General features: G+C 33.1%; 1 long non-coding RNA gene and 1 pseudogene across 1 annotated transcript; one reads left to right on the top strand and one right to left on the bottom strand.

Moving 5' to 3' along the window:
* Positions 1-469: 469 nt before the first annotated feature.
* On the bottom strand, positions 470-1,971 carry LOC107023939 (annotated as a pseudogene).
* Positions 1,972-5,984: 4,013 nt separating this feature from the next.
* LOC114074487 lies at positions 5,985-8,919 on the top strand. The gene is made up of 3 exons (XR_003574899.1): positions 5,985-6,247; positions 6,406-7,558; positions 7,641-8,919. It is a non-coding gene; the product is annotated as an uncharacterized LOC114074487 (long non-coding RNA).
* Positions 8,920-17,600: the final 8,681 nt, after the last annotated feature.

The raw sequence follows: 17,600 nt of genomic DNA, 5'->3' as shown, positions 1-17,600 counted from the left end.
TACCCTATTTTACTTAAAAATATCTCCTTTTTGAAGCCTCCAAACAAATCCAGCAAAACGTTGTCAATACTCAAACCAATAGTACTCTTTACAGGGAAGTTCATAATTAGAGGATTTGAAGGATGGTTCTGTCATTAAATAAATTTATTCCATTATACATTATGATGGGATTATTATACCACCCCTCACGAGGAATAACTTATCCCGATAGTATTCATTAATCTTGGGTTAAGTTATCCCAAACTTTCCAACCAAACACTAAATTAAGTGCAACTAAATATTTATCCCAAGACTGTTTGTGTTTATCCTTTACACCAAACTACCCCAACAGTAAGTTTCAAAATAACAATAATTAATAACACAGAGAAGTTTAAGATTAGCAATTCTGTTGAGTTGATCAAAAACTTAATATAAGGGAAAATTTCGTGTATTCTGAGACAAAAATAATTGTAGTCTAGTTATAGAAAGCTTACTCTCGATAGGTAATCACAAACTCAGCAGAGGATCTCAGATTACTAGCCAATCGCGATAAAAATTCGAACACACATTTGATTCCACAAATCTCACACCTTCCTGTTTTTGAAACGATAACGAACTTCTCCAAAACCACTGCATTCGTCAACAAAAAGTTAGAAAGTTTGAAAAGCTTTCTAATATATTCCCAGTTGATATGCTCCTTTATGCACATCCCAGAGGAGATGACAATTTGGCAACATTCTTAAGGTTGGGAAACACAGAGCTTGAATTATAAAAGTGCAAATCAATAGTATCACCTTTGACCAAATATTTTCTTTCAAAATAGCACCTGGAATCATCAATCTGGAGATACAGAATATAGTCGGGACTAAATACAAGCCAGCCAAAAAATATGATTTTCATAGTATGAATGGTGCAGAAAAATTTCAAAACTAACGACATGCATGGTGCTTGGAAAATGATTGCGTATCATAAATATTTGTGGCATGTGTATCCGCAATAAAAAAATCATAGTGCAACAATCCCTTTTGTCATAGAGTGCCTTTGCCACAAAGAAAGCAACAAGACCAACCATATTAAAGTGTAGCTTTACAATGACAAAAGCAAAACTTGTTATTGATATATTTGAGTTATACTTAATTTGCGGGGAGGGGAAAGAGAGGTTGTTAAAACTTCATAAATAAATAGATGTACGAAGAAAAGAAGAAGTTCCAGAAAGTTACAGGCTTATTTTCTATTTCTAAATTGAGTATCTCCACAAGAGGCTCAACTCGCAAAAGGTCAGTTGTCCCATACAAACTAAAATTTTCCAAATGCAACTTCAGCAGTAGATGTTTGCATTCAAATTCTGGAATTGGCACTCCTTTGAACTGCAATATGCATAAAACCTGGTGCAATAATCCCAATGAAACTAGTAAACAATGGGGAAATCAATAAAGTAAGCACTTCACAACAAATAAATAGTGTTGTTACGAAATCTAATAAAAATTCTAGTTCCGGGTAAGATAAAGGAAATAACACAGTTCCAAAGCTGACAAAGGATAGAAGAAAGGTACAAAAGTTTCTGTAATTTGTCCAGATTTGTTGATAAAATTCGCACAAAGGTTCTAAATTTTGAAAAAATTTGGGACATTATGTAAGGAAGAGGAGAATAGAGTACAACATGTTATACATATTTTTTATAGCAAAAGAAAGCCATTGGCTTATATTAGACTTGTAGTTATGCAGGCCACTGTAGTGGATCTGATATTTTGTAATTTTGGGAGCAGTGGATTGAGACAATACACAGTCAACATATGATCGAAATCCTTGGTTTCTTCCCCAAAAGCGTCTAGTAGAGAAAATGAAAGAATCAAGAGAAGTCCAGAGATACTGCCTCCTTTTAGAGAGAATACATGTTCTGAATGCTTCTTCTGTTGGCAAAAGGGAGATAATTTGAAGTAGAAGTGAGTCTGGCAAGTCACTGAAACGATCATCTAGGGTTTCTTCTGCCATGATTTTGTTTTTTAGGTTTCTAAACTCCCGCTTCAGTGTTACATGCTTATTCAGGCCGGGCTAAATAACTTTTTTCTTAAATGGGATCCAAAAATCTTAGCTCAACCTTATTAAATCCCAAGTTAGGCCAGGACGGCCCAACAGGCCTAACCCATATTGACGGTTCTGTATACATTGTGTCATTTCTATCCTTCTAGCTGCTGTATTGATTCCTACAACTATAAGCTCTTTTAGCATGGTACGAAATTGTATGAGAAGAAGTTAGTATTTTGTTTAAACATACGATTTGAATTTTTAAGTTGTATTGTTTTCTTGTAAACATAAAAATTACAAAAGTTGTGAAAATATAATGCATAAATATACACTTTATCTTTACCTCATTTTACATTTATGCCCTTCAACTTTGAATATGCACAAGTACACACCCAACGTGTATAAAATTGAACAAATAGACACACACGTCATATGTGGCATCCTATATGGCTATTCGAATTCTACGTGGTGTCCTGTATGAAATATGTCACATAGAACTCATGTGTCTATGTTAACTTTATACAAGTTTAAATGTTTACTTTGCACACTCAAAGTTGGAGGGTATAAATATGAAACGAGGCTAAGTTAAAGGGTAAATTTATGTATTACGCCTACATAAATTGCTCATTATTAAAATAATTTACTCCTTTTGTCCCACTTTATATGATTTTCTTTCTTTTTTAGTCAGACCCAAAAAGAATAACACATTTCTATATTAAGTAACAATTTAACTTTAAAATGTTCAGTTTACCCTCAATGAAATAATTTATAGCCACACAAATTTCTATTATTCATTTTAGACCATAAGTTTTAAAAGTCTTCTTTCCTTTCTTAAAATATGCCGAGTCAAACCACCTCACATAAAATGAGATGGAGAGAGTACTATATATCTGTGGCAACATAATGTTATTATTATTTTATAATGAATTGTAAACTCTCAATCTTTTTTTGTTTAACTTGTAGATGAAATGATACAAGAAGCTTCATCCATGACAACAAATCAATCTTTTATTGGTGTTGATCCCTCTTTTAACATCAAATGCTCTTTTTGTCTATGCGAAGAATGTGAGCAACAACATGATTATTTTGTTAGTCGTGTTAAAAAACTCAATGATATTTTAAAGAAAATGTTTTATAATATTGGTGTCCAAAGATCCAAGAAGATTTCACAGCCTTTAAAGTGTAGGAGGTTGAAAAAATCTATTTTCGAAACACTATCTATAATTACTGATAAGAAGGAGAAGAAGAAGAAGAAGAAGGCAAAGGACGAGAAGGGGGAGAAGGAGAAGGAAGGAGAAGGAGAAGAGTAATAAGAAGGAGAAGCAGAAAGATAAGGAGAAGGAAAAGGAAAAGGAGAAGCATAAAGAAATAGCGAAAGCGATAAAGAAGAGAAGAAAATTTAAGTCGGTAGTTGTGATGTGAAGCGACAATATCTATTTGAAGGTTTTAACGTTGACGGCGAGGGTCCAACTGAACTAATGTCATCATTCTCATAATTGATAAACGACGATCTTTACAATCATCATGCAAAAAAGTAGGGTCGTTCAACTATTATTAGTATTTCTTCTTCTTGTCCACTAAATAATGTTTTATAATAATTACACGATTGATGAAGAGACAAAGACTGCTCGAAACTTGAGTTTGACCAACTTGTTTTGTAGTTTTATTTCCAAACAATAAAGATTGGTTCTACGTAATTTCTCAATACAATAAGGGATGATCTGATGAGGTAAATCCATGTCCACTTTTATGTTTTGATCAATACATGAATATATACAAATAAATTGATATAGAGATACACTTGTTAGATGCATCCGTGTAGTGTGTGGATGTCATTTTTTACTTTTTGCATAAGAAGTCGAAGCAACAAAGTCATTCTAAATATCGATATGCCACTACTAGTTGTTTTTTCAAAACATACATTGATAATGTTAGTGTTGTTCCTGAATATGGGAATAAAATCGTTGCCACTATCAAAGGGTTTGGTATAGCTTATGGAATGCCTTGACACTTGACAGATGATGTTTATGTTTCTGCAAATTGTAATGAGGACTTCCACTGGGTCTTGACAGTTGTTGCATGGAAGGAACGGTGCATAAAAGTGTATGATTCAATGCCCTCATCTAGGACTAACATAAAATTATCCTCCGATATTCAAAAGTTGTCTAGAATGTTGCCAAATTACCTTGTTTTAAGTGGATATTTTTAGCAGAAAAAGTGAATCAGTTGGTCAGTTCTTGAATGTTACCAAGGAAAGAACAAATCTCACTCATTCGAAGTCAGACATGTTATCGGTATTGTCCAACAAGGAAGTAGTAATTTGTAAGTATCACATTATTTTTTTTCTTACGACTGTTGAATGTGATGTTATTGTATTTTCTAATTGATGATATACCATGCTGAGATTCTGGACTTTTTATTGTTGTATACGCTGATTTTTTGAGTGATGGACTAGAACTACAATCTTGTGGACTTAGTTCTGAAATCTATCGCATGAGATATGATTCACTCCTATGAAATTACTAGTTCTCGAACACGTGCAATGCACGTGTATTTCATATCATTCTAAACTACACGAACACACAGTCAACTATAAACCTGAGTGCTCTAAGCATAGTCCATGTCCACATTTCAAAGTTCAAATATGCAAAGGCATTCACATATCAACTTGTATCTGAATTTGAATTTTATTGCAACAGAGATTTTCATAAATAGATATTATACTTAAAGAAGTGAATATGCTGCTATCTTAGCAATAATACAAAAAGTGTTGGTCAATATTTGTAGCTAAATCAATTATATTGGAATAGATTTATCTGAAGTGAGACTCTATTTGGAGGAGAAATCTAACTAAACAAGGAAAATGAAATAATTGGACAAACCTACCTTATGATATACTGTATAGAGTATTTACCGAATGTGAAAATATTGATCAGAATAAATATTATTGAGAAGATTAAACTATGTCCAACCAATAAAACAAAGAAATTTTATATATTAAAATATGAATGAAAATGTAAAAAGAAGTTGGGAGATGAAAGAAAAAAAATTTAATGAGTGAAATAAATTTTAGAGTTCCTACACACAAGAATTGTAGGAAATAGTAAATTAAAGTTTTTCTTAGAAAAGTTAAATTTATACAACAAAATTATAGAAACATGAAAAGAAACATGGAAAATTGAAAGGTCAAATACTATTAAAACAAATATAAAAAAGATAGAGATGAAATTTAACTTTAAGAGATACATGCATCTACTTTAATTTCTTGTCTTTAAGGAATAATTACTCATTTGTATTTTTTTAAAATTTTTGTGAGAAATTTGAAAGGTCAAAATTTTGAATGAAAATTATAAAAGTTTTAATTTAGTAGAGGGGAAAAATGGTAATTCAACTTTTCACTTTGGAGCTTCCCACTTATAATAATATATGATGGGATTTAAAAGGCTCGGAATGACTATGTTAATAAAATGAAGACCCACATAGGTCTAGATCTGAAAAAGCAAAGTTCGATGAAAATGTTGTGGTTATCACCATTGATTAGATAGATAATTATGCATACCATTATGAATTATCTTTTTGTTAATCAGTTGTATAAAACAATTGGTGAAGCGTTAATATTTGCTGATATTAATATAAATGATTTTTATGATTATTTTTATTTTGTTGGAACAAATGTCAATTATGATGGAAAGGAAGAAATGTGGTGTCTGTGGCAACATATATAACTTCTGTTGTAAACAACAACACATAATTATCTACATGTGCATCAATAAAAAGGATACATGTGACAACATATTTCACAGAAAGAAAAAATGTGCTAACATATGTCACAAAAAGGATATATGTGGCAACATTATACTATATAACATATGTCACAGAAAGGAGATATGTTACCCAAGAGAATGTATATATGTGGCAACATATACCACACTTTGAATTGTCAAAGTTCAAAAAAAAATTAGAACTCCTTTAAAACAATTGACCCTTCATTTTTCCTCTCTCCGCTCTCCTCCTCTCCTTTATAAAAGTCGTTTCATATTCCAAATTTAATTTATTTTTACTAAGTTTCATTTTATTTTCTCTTGTTTCCTTTTTCTCCTCTTGTAGTTCCATTATTTCTTCACAGATTAAGGTTGTTGTTATGAAATTTTGTACAACATAAATGGTAATCTATTCCGATCCTCTTCTACAACAAGGCGTCGTTGTCCTCATCATTTCTAGTTTATTGTTGATATCTTCTAAGGTGATATTTAATTGGGGTTGAAAATGCTTACTTGTACTTGTTTGCCTTGTTTGTATCGTATTTGTTGTTTGTGTTGTTATGTACTGTGTTGTGTATCTCAAAAAGCTTCTTTTGTAGGTCATGTGTGGCATTCAAATATTTTATTTTTGTGGTTGCAGATACGAATATAATGGCTCCTGTCAAAAGAAAAATTGATACAACCAAAATGTAGAAGAAGGCAAGGACTAAAATTCCTAGGAAGAAGAATGAAAATACCGTTTTTTTAGAAGAACTTGGATCTAAAGTTTTTTATTCTTCTCAAGTAGAAGCAAAATTTTATCAAAAAAAGAATATGAAGAAAGAGAAAAAGAAAAAATGAATTTGTTGATGATGGAGAAAGAGCGGAAGAAGTTGAGGAGGAAGATAAAGGAGAAAATAGAAAAGTAGTTGAGGGAGAGGGAAAACAAACAGAACTGGAAGAAGAACATGGAAAAAAAAAATAGTAGTAGTTGAGGAAGAAGAAGGAAAAAATAGAGAATTAGTTGTGCATGAAGAAGAAGAAGAACAAAATGAAATTGAGGATGATGAATGGGATCAAAATTATCAATGCAAGCACATTCCCTTTGTATCTGCAGCCTAGTGATACTGGTGATAGCATTATGAGGTCAGATATGGGAAAGCCATTCTACACCTTCTGGGCCATCCTTAAGAGAATTGGTTTAGAAGATTTTTAGGGATAGTTGTTTCAGTCATTTTCTTGATTTACCCGAGAATAATAATGCACGTTTTCAAATAACCATGGTCTATGAACTTCTACAAAGAAGGTTCATTTTTCAATATCCCGAAAGATGAGAATTTGATTAATTATTGTGGCATGCTAGTCTTCTTTGGAAAAGAGAGTTTGCTATAGTTTCAAAGTTAAAATGTCGTCCTCTTTCTTAGCCCTTACCTGAATACATTGTCAAAAAAGAACCACGGAGAAGAAAGAAGGCGTAAAAGAAGAAGCAAGAGAATAGTCACAAGTAACTGCGGAGCAAGACTTGATGTCCCTTGTTGGAACAAGTTTTAAAAATTCTGACTTAATATATTTGTTGGAACACGAGGATACACCAAGGGGAATCATTGTGCTTACTTTGGTTTACACATAATATACTTTTAGGGAAAGATCTCAACAACAACATAGAGCTTAAATGGGTGAATTTCTGTCAGGATATTGAGACTTTCAACAACCATCCTTAGAGTCATGAGAGCTTTTGAATAACTCTCAAATACTTGTTTAAACCTTTAGAAGCAAAGACCAGTAACTTATTTGTCTTTCCATGAGACTTCATGGTAAAATTAAATGTTCTTAATCTTTTTATATTATATTGAATAATTCAAGATTTGATTTATGACATGTTTTCCTTTTTTATAGGCTTGGGCAGTTGAAGTCTTCCACATTTAACCCATCAAGTAATTTAGAAGAACATATCTCCTCTCCAAGGATATTAAGATGGCTGAGATCAAACAAAACTACCAAATATGAGGATATTCTAGATCTTTGTAACCTTCCTCGTGATGCAGTCAGTTATAATTATATTACACTCAAAATGTTGTTATAGATGACTCTTATGTTGCTACAGATTATTCATCTATTGCGACAGGTGACACAAATGTTGCTACATATGCCCATCTGTGTCAACCTATTACACATATGTAGCAACATATGATACATTTGTGACAGCATATCACCCATCTGTAGCAACATATGCCACATATGTGGGAATATATCTTCCACCTATAGAAACATATGCCACATCTGTGGAAATATATCACCCATCTGTAGCAACATATGACATATCTGTGGCAACAAATGATCTAAATATTCTTACAGATGACTCATTTCTATAATTTTAGGTTTTGCATCTGTAACGACCCTCAAAATGAAATAGGATGAAGAACGAGAAACTCACATGATTTTTATGAGTTACTAACTTGTTAAGATAATGAAGACTAGCCTTAGAAGTTAGTTTTAAAGAGTTAAGTACTCAAACGTCAAGGGACGACCAAGACATTCGGAAACTAGTCTTTTACGTGTTGGTGTGTTCTAGTATGTTGTGCATGTCTTTAGGTGTTGTTTGGAGTCTAAAACAAGTGAGGGTGACCCTAGTGTCTTAATAAAAATATTTAGGGTAAAAACGTTCAGGTACGACTCCCCGAGGACCACCCTAAGTGTCCTTGAGGAGGACCTAAACCTTGCCTAAGGAAGCTGCCATGACAACATGCAGAACCAGATTTGGAGTCCAGTCCGCGTAGCACGCCTATAAATCAACATGACTCCGTGTCACGTGACTGTCACGAGGCTCACTACCTGAAATAATTATTGAGGCGAAATTGGGAGCTGCCTCCGCTACGCGCGGCCATGTCTCAAGGAACTTGGGGTCTCAAGCTTTGGAGAACTAGGGGTCTCAGGCATGGGTTCCTTGTCAAACGATTTTCTAAGTCATTCTAATGATGAATGAATGTTGAATTACTGTTTTTATGATAATTTCCTAAGGAATTTATTGAAGAAACCATGATTTCCTATTCTTTAAATTTAGCCTATAATGTGGGCCTAGTGATCTTAATTAGATGTTAATTGAATTGTGATTAGATTGTGATGTATTGTCTAATGCTATTGCTATCTATATCAATTAATTGTGAATTGTTGAGAATTTGTCTATGATGATCATGGCTTGGAGTATTGGTAAGTTAACCTAATTCCTAGTCTATATATTTTGGGAATTATATTGTATGGTTTGGTCCACTTATGGTGGTGGTGTTTACATTCTTGTCTGTCTTTACATGTTGTGATCATGGCCTTGAGGGCAATAGATGTAGATTGAATTGATATGATGATTATCATGAGTATGAATGTTATATGTGTAGTCCTCAATTGCAATATCAGAATCTAGGTGTATTTAAGATTTGAAGTAGAATGTATATGTTGATGTTAGGGAAAGGAATGGTCTACATGCTTGGTTGTGATGAGTACCATCGTAGAATGACCCCTACCTATATGATGTTATTCTTATCGTAACCTGTATTTATAAGGTTAATAAACAAAAACAGAAATAAGATGAAGCAGAAAATACATAAAATAGAAGAAGTAATCCGAGTCCACAGAAAATACTGTGTGTCCTTAAGAAATTTAATCCCCTCACTGTACCCAAGGTTATGGATTAATTTCTCCCAAGATAAAACGGATTAAACCTGTTAAAGAAATAGCGGTACCTCAAATTTCTTTAACTTCAGCGAACTTTAGAACAGCAACAAGTCACACAGACTCAGTCGATCGACACTTTGATTTTTATTTGAGAGAAAAATAAATGCAGAGAAGGAAAATTTTTAGTGTTTCAAAAAAAATCAAAAATTGACTTCCTTTTATAGCCATTTTCAGCAAAGAACGTGTCTGTTCAGCGAAATCTGTTCAGACCCGTTTTATCCAGAAAGTTGTGTCTTTTGTAAAAAATAACAACTTTTTGGAAAATTGTGTCTGTTAGGAAAAGTAACGACTTTTCGGAAAGAGTAACAACTTTTCAGAATCTTACCGTTACCCGCAAATTTATAAGAGATAATATTAACAGGATTTATTTGATTTAACAAAAACTGATTAAATAAATTTTGTCCAAAAAATTTATCAATCAATCACATCATTTGCCAAATCCAAATCCGAAGTCGAGCGAGCGACGACGATGACGGCGCGAGGGGGCATCTTCATCTTAGCTCTTTAAGAAGTAATGGAAGTGTTTCCTTATATAAGGACAACAATTTCCCTTTCTTTTGCCGATATGGGAGAAATGACTTTTCTTTTGCACTTTGCAAATGACTTTTCATTTTCCCTCCAAAGTAGTTCCCTCACTTTTCATATTCTCTCTTTTCTTTTCCCATTCACACTTGCTAAACCCCAACAATCCCCCACATGAATGGGAAGAATATTATTAAAACATATGCATGAAAAAACTTGTGTGTCTTGTAGGTAAAGGTTAATCGCATCTTGATAATTAGGTTTCCCTTTAAACTTTCCGTAGTGAACATATATCGGATATACTCGGTCAATCGGTAGATTTGATATCTTTGAACCGTCGAGCTTTGGTGTATACCTAGACAACATATGTCACACAATTAACCCTTGAACTGTTCTTAGTTCTCATTGTTTTGTTCGTTTCAGCCATGAACACATCTTGGATAGTAAGTGCTTAAAGAACTGGCCTTATTGGATTCTCCTTGAAACGGCTCACACTTCACACTTACATAGGTGATTTCTAAATGTGTTATCCCATAGATACACCATTTGGTATTCCCTGTATCAAACTTAGAAACCATTAAAAAGTCCTTATGTCTTTATCCTGGTTACTAAACATTGTCTCATCATGAGTATGGACCATAAAATAATAATAATTTTTTTTTCTTGACAATGTTGAACCGTCATCAATGACTTTGTTTTATCTCCTTGAACCTAGATCTTGGGATCTTCAGTCTTCTAGGTAGAGTTACCGCCACGATAACTTGTTCTCGGCCATAGTCCCATTCCCGTCGATGATTTCTCAACTCCCTCTCTATTTAGGCCTTCTGTAAGTGGATCCGACACATTATCTTTTGACTTCACATAGTCAATTGTGATAATTCCACTAGAGAGTAGTTGTCTCAAAGAGTTATGTCTTCGTCTTATGTGATGAGACTTGTCGTTATACATAATGCTTCCAGCCCTTCCTATTGCAGCTTGACTATCACAATGTATGCATATAGGGGCCATTGGTTTGGGCCAAAATGGAATATCTTCTAAGATATTCCGGAGCCATTCAGCTTCTTCACCTACCTTGTCTAAAGCAATGAATTCAGACTCCATTGTAGAGAGAGCTATACATGTTTGTTTGGATGATTTCCAAGATATTGCTCCTCCACCAATAGTAAAAACGTATCCACTTGTGGATTTTGTTTCAGTTGACCCAGTAATCCAATTTGCATCACTATATCCTTCAAGAACGACTGAATATTTGTTGTAATGTAAAGCATAGTTTTGAGTGTCATCTAAGTATCCCAAAACTCTCTTCATTGCCAACCAATGATTTTGATTAGGATTACTTGTGTATCGACTCAGTTTACTGATAGCGCAAGCTATGTCTGGTCGTGTACAATTCATGACATACATTAAGCTTCCCAATACGCTAGCATAGTCCAATTGAGACTGACTTTCACCTTTATTCTTTGCAAGATGAAGGTTTACATCAATTGGAGTCTTTGTCCTTTTAAAATTCAAAAATTTGAATTTTTCAAGTATCTTTTGAATATAATGAGTTTAAGACAATGCTAGACCGTTAGGAGTTTTAAGAATTTTAATTCCTAATTTCACATCAGCAACTCCTAAATCTATCAAACTTACTAGCGAGCATACGCTTTGTAGCTTTTATATTAGAAATGTCTTTGCTCATTATAAGCATGTCATCTACATATAGGCATAAAATAACTTCCTGATTTGGAGTATCTTTAATGTAAACACATTTATCACATTCATTGATCTTAAATCCATTTGACAACATGGTTTGATCAAACTTTGCATGCCATTGTTTTGGTGCTTGTTTTAGTCCATAAAGTGACTTAATAAGTTTGCATACTTTCTTTTCTTTACCAGGAACTACAAAATCCTCAGGTTGTTCGATGTAAATTTCTTATTCAAGCTCTCCATTTAAGAAGGCTATTTTCACATCCATTTGATGAATTTCAAGACCGTATACTGCAGCTAGTGCAATTAACATCCAAATTGATGTAATCCTAGTCACTGGCGAGTATGTCTCAAAATAATCAAGACCTTTTTTTGTCTAAAACCTTTGACAACAAGTCTTGCTTTATATTTGTCAATAGTTCCATTGTCTTTCATCTTCCTTTTAAAGATCCATTTTGAACCCAAGGGTTTGTTCCTTGGAGGAAGATCAACCAACTCCCAAGTATGATTGCTTAAGATTGATTCAATTTCACTATTAACAGCCTCCTTCCAAGAGGTTGAGTCGCTAGACAACATTGCTTCCTTGAATGTTTGAGGCTCACTTTCAAGAAGAAATGTTACAAAATCTGATCCAAATGAAGTAGATGTCTTTTGACGTTTACTGCGTCTTGGACTTTCTTCATTTTGTTCATTCTCTTTTGGTTCTTCTCTGGGTTGTTTAGATCCCCCACTAGAAGACTCAAGTCTAGTTTTATATGGATAGATATGTCCAAAAAATTCAGCACTATCTGATTCCATTACCGTATTATCATGAATATCCGGATGTTCGGACTTATGAACCAAAAATCGACATGCCTTACTGTTTGTGGCATATCCAATGAATACACAATCCACAGTCTTAGGTCCTATTTTTACCCTCTTAGGTATAGGAACTTGGACTTTGGCTAGACACCCCCACACTTTGAAATATTTCAAATTGGGTTTTCTACCTTTCCATTTCTCATATGGAATTACATTTGTCTTTGAGTGAGGCACTCTGTTAAGTATCTGATTTGCTGTAAGGATAGCTTCCCCCCACAAGTTCTGTGGTAAACCTGAACTTATAAGTAATGCATTCATCATTTCTTTTAAAGTTCGGTTTTTTCTTTCTGCAATTCCATTAGACTGAGGAGTGTAGGGAGCAGTAGTTTGATGGATTATTCCATTTTCTAAACATATTTCTGCAAATGGAGATTCATATTCTCCACCTCTATCACTTCTGATCATTTTGATCTTTTTATCTAACTGATTTTCAACTTCAGTTTTATATTGCCTAAATGCATCTATTGCTTCATCCTTACTATTTAGCAAATAGACATAACAATATCTAGTGCAATCGTCAATAAAAGTTATGAAATACTTTTTCCCACCACGTGATGGTGTTGACTTCATGTCACAAATATCAGTGTGAATCAATTCTAAAGGATTTGAATTCCTTTCAACAGATTTATAAGAATGCTTAGCATACTTAGATTCAACACAAATTTGACATTTTGATTTATTGCACTCAAATTTTGGCAAAATATTTAAGTTAATCAGTTTTCGCAAGGTTTTGTTATTAACGTGTCCCAAACGTTCATGCCATAAACATTTAGACTCAAGCAAGTAAGAAGAAGCAAAATCTTTATTCATATCAACTGCAATTACATTGAGTTTGAAAAGGCCATCACTAAGGTAGCCTTTTCCTACATACATATCATTTTTGCTTACTACTACTTTATCAGAAACAAATACACATTTAAATCCATTCTTGGTCAGAACTGGAATTGAAACTAAATTCTTTCTCAATTCTGGAACATATGAGACCCTATTCAAAGTCACCACCTTGCCTGATGTCATCTTTAATAGGACTTTGCCAGTTCCTTCCACCTTTGCAACAGCGGAGTTTGCCATAAACAATTTTTCATCTGTAAGTGCTGGAGTATATGATGAAAATAATTCTTTGTTGGCACAAACATGGCATGAGGCACCAGAATCTATCCACCATTCTCTTGGATTTCCAACCAAGTTACATTCTGAAAGCATTGCACAGAGATCGTCCATTTCTCCTTTGGATTCAGCCAAGTTTGCTTGATCCTTCTTTTTCTTGTCCTTCTTAGGACCCCGGCATTCATTAGCCCTATGACCATGTTTACCACAATTAAAGCAGTTTCCATTGAATTTCTTCTTAGGAGGATTGCTTTTTGGACCAGATGCTTTCTTTCTTTTCTTTAATTTTGTGGGATCTTCTTCAACAAAATTTACTCCAGATATTGCTGAATTACCACGTGACCTCTTTTCTGCAGCCTTATTATCCTCTTCGATTCTCAACCTTACTATGAGATCTTCAACAGTCATCTCCTTGCGTTTGTGTTTCAAGTAGTTTTTAAAGTCCTTCCACAATGGAGGTAACTTTTCAATAATTGCAGCCACTTGAAAAGCATCATTCACAATCAATCCTACATTAAAGGTTATGTGAGTATTAAGGGAAAACTTAATATTTCTAACATAGGCATTAAATAAATTTATACCTTCAGCAAGGAGATCATGGATTATGACCTGCAATTCTTGAACTTGGGTGACGACAGTCTTACTGTCTATCATCTTATAGTCCAGAAATTTTGCCACAATGAATTTCTTCATTCCGGCATCTTCTGTTTTGTACTTCTTTTCTAAAGCATCCCAGAGTTCTTTTGAGGTTTTGGCATTGCTGTACACATTGTACAGATCATCTTGCAGACCACTCAAAATATAATTTTTACACAAAAAATCTGAGTGTGTCCATGCTTCTGTTACCAAGAATCGTTCATCAGCCGGAGTTTCATCTGACATAACAGGAACATTCTCATTAATGAACTTCTGCAGACTCAACGTAGTGAGATAGAAGAACATCTTTTGCTGCCATCTCTTAAAGTCGACTCCAGAAAACTTTGCAGGTTTCTCAGCCGGTGCTAAGGCAGCATTTGAACGATTATGTGCAACCGATGTTGTTGCAGCACTTACTATTCCAGCATTTGTTTGACTTGAATTAGTCTTTTTTTTCTGTCACAAATGACAGATAAGTTAAGTATTTGAAATACTAACAGTAAAGAACAAATTTTTACACAAACTGTTTCTGATTTAACGATAAAGTTTTTATGTTCTTTTAATCGTTAATCGAATGAATTTTAAAAATTCAAGCAGAGTAGAAAACCATAAAGGTTTTAATCTCCAGAAACCTCAAATACAGAAACTGTTAAATTTCTTAAGATTGTTATTCTTACAATAACTTGTATTTATAAAGTTAATAAACAGAAACAGAAACAGAAATAAGATGAAGCAGAAAATAATATAGAATACAAGAATTAATCCGAGTCCACAGAAACTACTGTGTGTCCTTAAGAAATTTAATCCCCTCACTGTACCCAAGGTTATGGATTAATTTCTCCCAAGATAAAACGGATTAAACCTGTTAAAGAAATAGCGGTACCTCAAATTTCTTTAACTTCAGTGAACTTCACAACAGCAACAAGTCACACAGACTCAGTCGATCGACACTTTGATTTTTATTTGAGAGAAAAATAAATGCAGAGAAGGAAAATTTTTAGTGTTTCAAAAAAAATCAAAAATTTACTTCCTTTTATAGCCATTTTCAGCAAGGAACGTGTCTGTTCAGCGAAATCTGTTCAGACCCGTTTTATCCGGAAAGTTTTGTCTTTTGAAAAAAATAACAACTTTTTTGTGTCTGTTAGGAAAAGTAACGACTTTTCGGAAAGTAACGACTTTTTAGAAAGAGTAACAACTTTTCGGAACGATTTGGTAAGATGTAATAAGAAACTCTACTACATGTATTAGTTAAATACAACATATTCAATATTATAGGGTGCATAACTAATATGTGGAAAATTATATTTCCTATAAAGTATTATCAAATATATAGAAAAATTATTATCAACAATACAATGATTGTTATTTAATGGATATGCATGAGTAAAAATAAAACCACCCTTAATATACATAACCACTGATCTTTATTAACAAAGATAATGTCATACTTAGGTCTCATGATGAAATTCTGAACGTGTAACCACAATATTAGAAGAATTTCTTCCTTGATTCCTTTTGACATGAGAGTACTACTCGTATTTCCTTTACTACTCTTTCTCTTTGCTTAGTTGCATGTTGAGCTAATAAAGTTTTTTCATGTCTTTCCTTGATACTTTCAACCAATCAAGAAAAGGAGGATTGAGGTGTGGCTTGAGAAATAAGATAGCAATTGATAAGAAGAAATCTTATCATAACTCATTAGTTATACACTCATTCCAATACCATTCTTAAGCACACTACAAAAATACCCTAGCACCTATACCTAAGGTTATTTTAACGTCTGAAGGATCGATATACATAAGGTCAATTTTAAGATAATTAACAAATATGATTCAAGGGTAATGCTTAAAAATCCAGGGTCAAATGCTTTCTTTTGAATGTTGTTAAGAAAATTGAAAAGTACGAACTTGTATACATTCCACAACATTACAAAATTTTAAAATACAATAACCATGAAATTTATTTAACTTTAAATCTTAAGGCGGATCTGAACATGTATAATTTACACGGTGTGATTGTCCATTTTATCGGTGATATCAACCATTCTTCTATGCAGACAACCCTCTCCTTTAAATTATGACTATACCAAATTATGCTATATCAACTTAATTTATAGCAATTAAGGGAACGCAAAATAATTAAATTAAAACAGAGTGATTTTATAAACCTTATTTGTGATACAAATCACATGCTATGTCTCTGTTTGCTCTATTAAAATAATCTGTAAGTAAAAAACTCGAAACATCATATGCTAGACCATATTAATTTTATTCACAATATTTGTTTTCTCAGAAAGGGATTCTAAATTATTAAATTTAAAAACATTCCACATACAAATGATTATTCCATTGTAATCTCACAGGTGAGGTATATGAAGAGTAGTGTGGGCATAGAGCCTACTCTTATCTTGGAGGAAAGGGATGTTATTTCCGATACACCATCAGTTTAAATCAATAGAAGGAGTGAATAAATCAAGGTAAAATACTACACTTGTCCATACACATCAAATTAATTGTAGTCGAAGTGTAAGAAAAATGGAAAGTACAGAACTATAGGATTACTCACATGATTTCGGAATGCCAACAATCTCGATCCGTTCATGACTTGCCTCACTTAAATCAGTTTCGTCGCTTTGCATGTCCTTATTCTTTATCTTGTTCTGCATTCAAAGAATCTGCAATTATGATTACGTTTCGCAATTTCAAGTCACAAGTTACTATCGAATAAAATTTGCAGCCTACAAATGATGATGACAAAATTTAAGTTAATATATATAGAAGTTCAAATATAAAAATTTAAAGGTCTATTGATTAAAATTACCACCTAAGTAAAACTTAAAAGGTAGGAGAGGAAAGTCTATTATTTATAAACAATAAAGGGTAGTGTGGAAAAATGATTATTGTGTCTTACAATATAGGTTACAACTCTTTGGTAAAGTTATAACCATCCGAAAAGGTCAAAACCTTTCATAAAACTCACAACTGTTCATAAAAGTGACAACTCTTCATAAAATTCATAATTTTTCACAAAAGTCACAAATTTTCGGAAAGGTTATAACTACTTGGAGAAGTTACAACCCTTCGGAAAGGTTATAACCTTTCATAAGAGGACAAACTTTTCGTAAAAATGACAACTCTACATAAAAGTCACAAATTTTCATAAAAGTCACAACTTTCATGAAAGAAAAAGCTAGTTTTGGAAATAAAATAAATTCAAAGGGAATCTTAGTTTGTGGTGACGCCACGTGGGTGAGTTTAGGGTTCTCTCATATATATATATATATATATATATATATATATATATATATAT

Source organism: Solanum pennellii, chromosome 1 (assembly GCF_001406875.1).
Source record: "Solanum pennellii chromosome 1, SPENNV200".
NCBI lineage: Eukaryota > Viridiplantae > Streptophyta > Magnoliopsida > Solanales > Solanaceae > Solanum > Solanum pennellii.
Note: the sequence above shows the minus strand (reverse complement) of the source record. Positions and strands in the feature narration are given on the sequence as shown.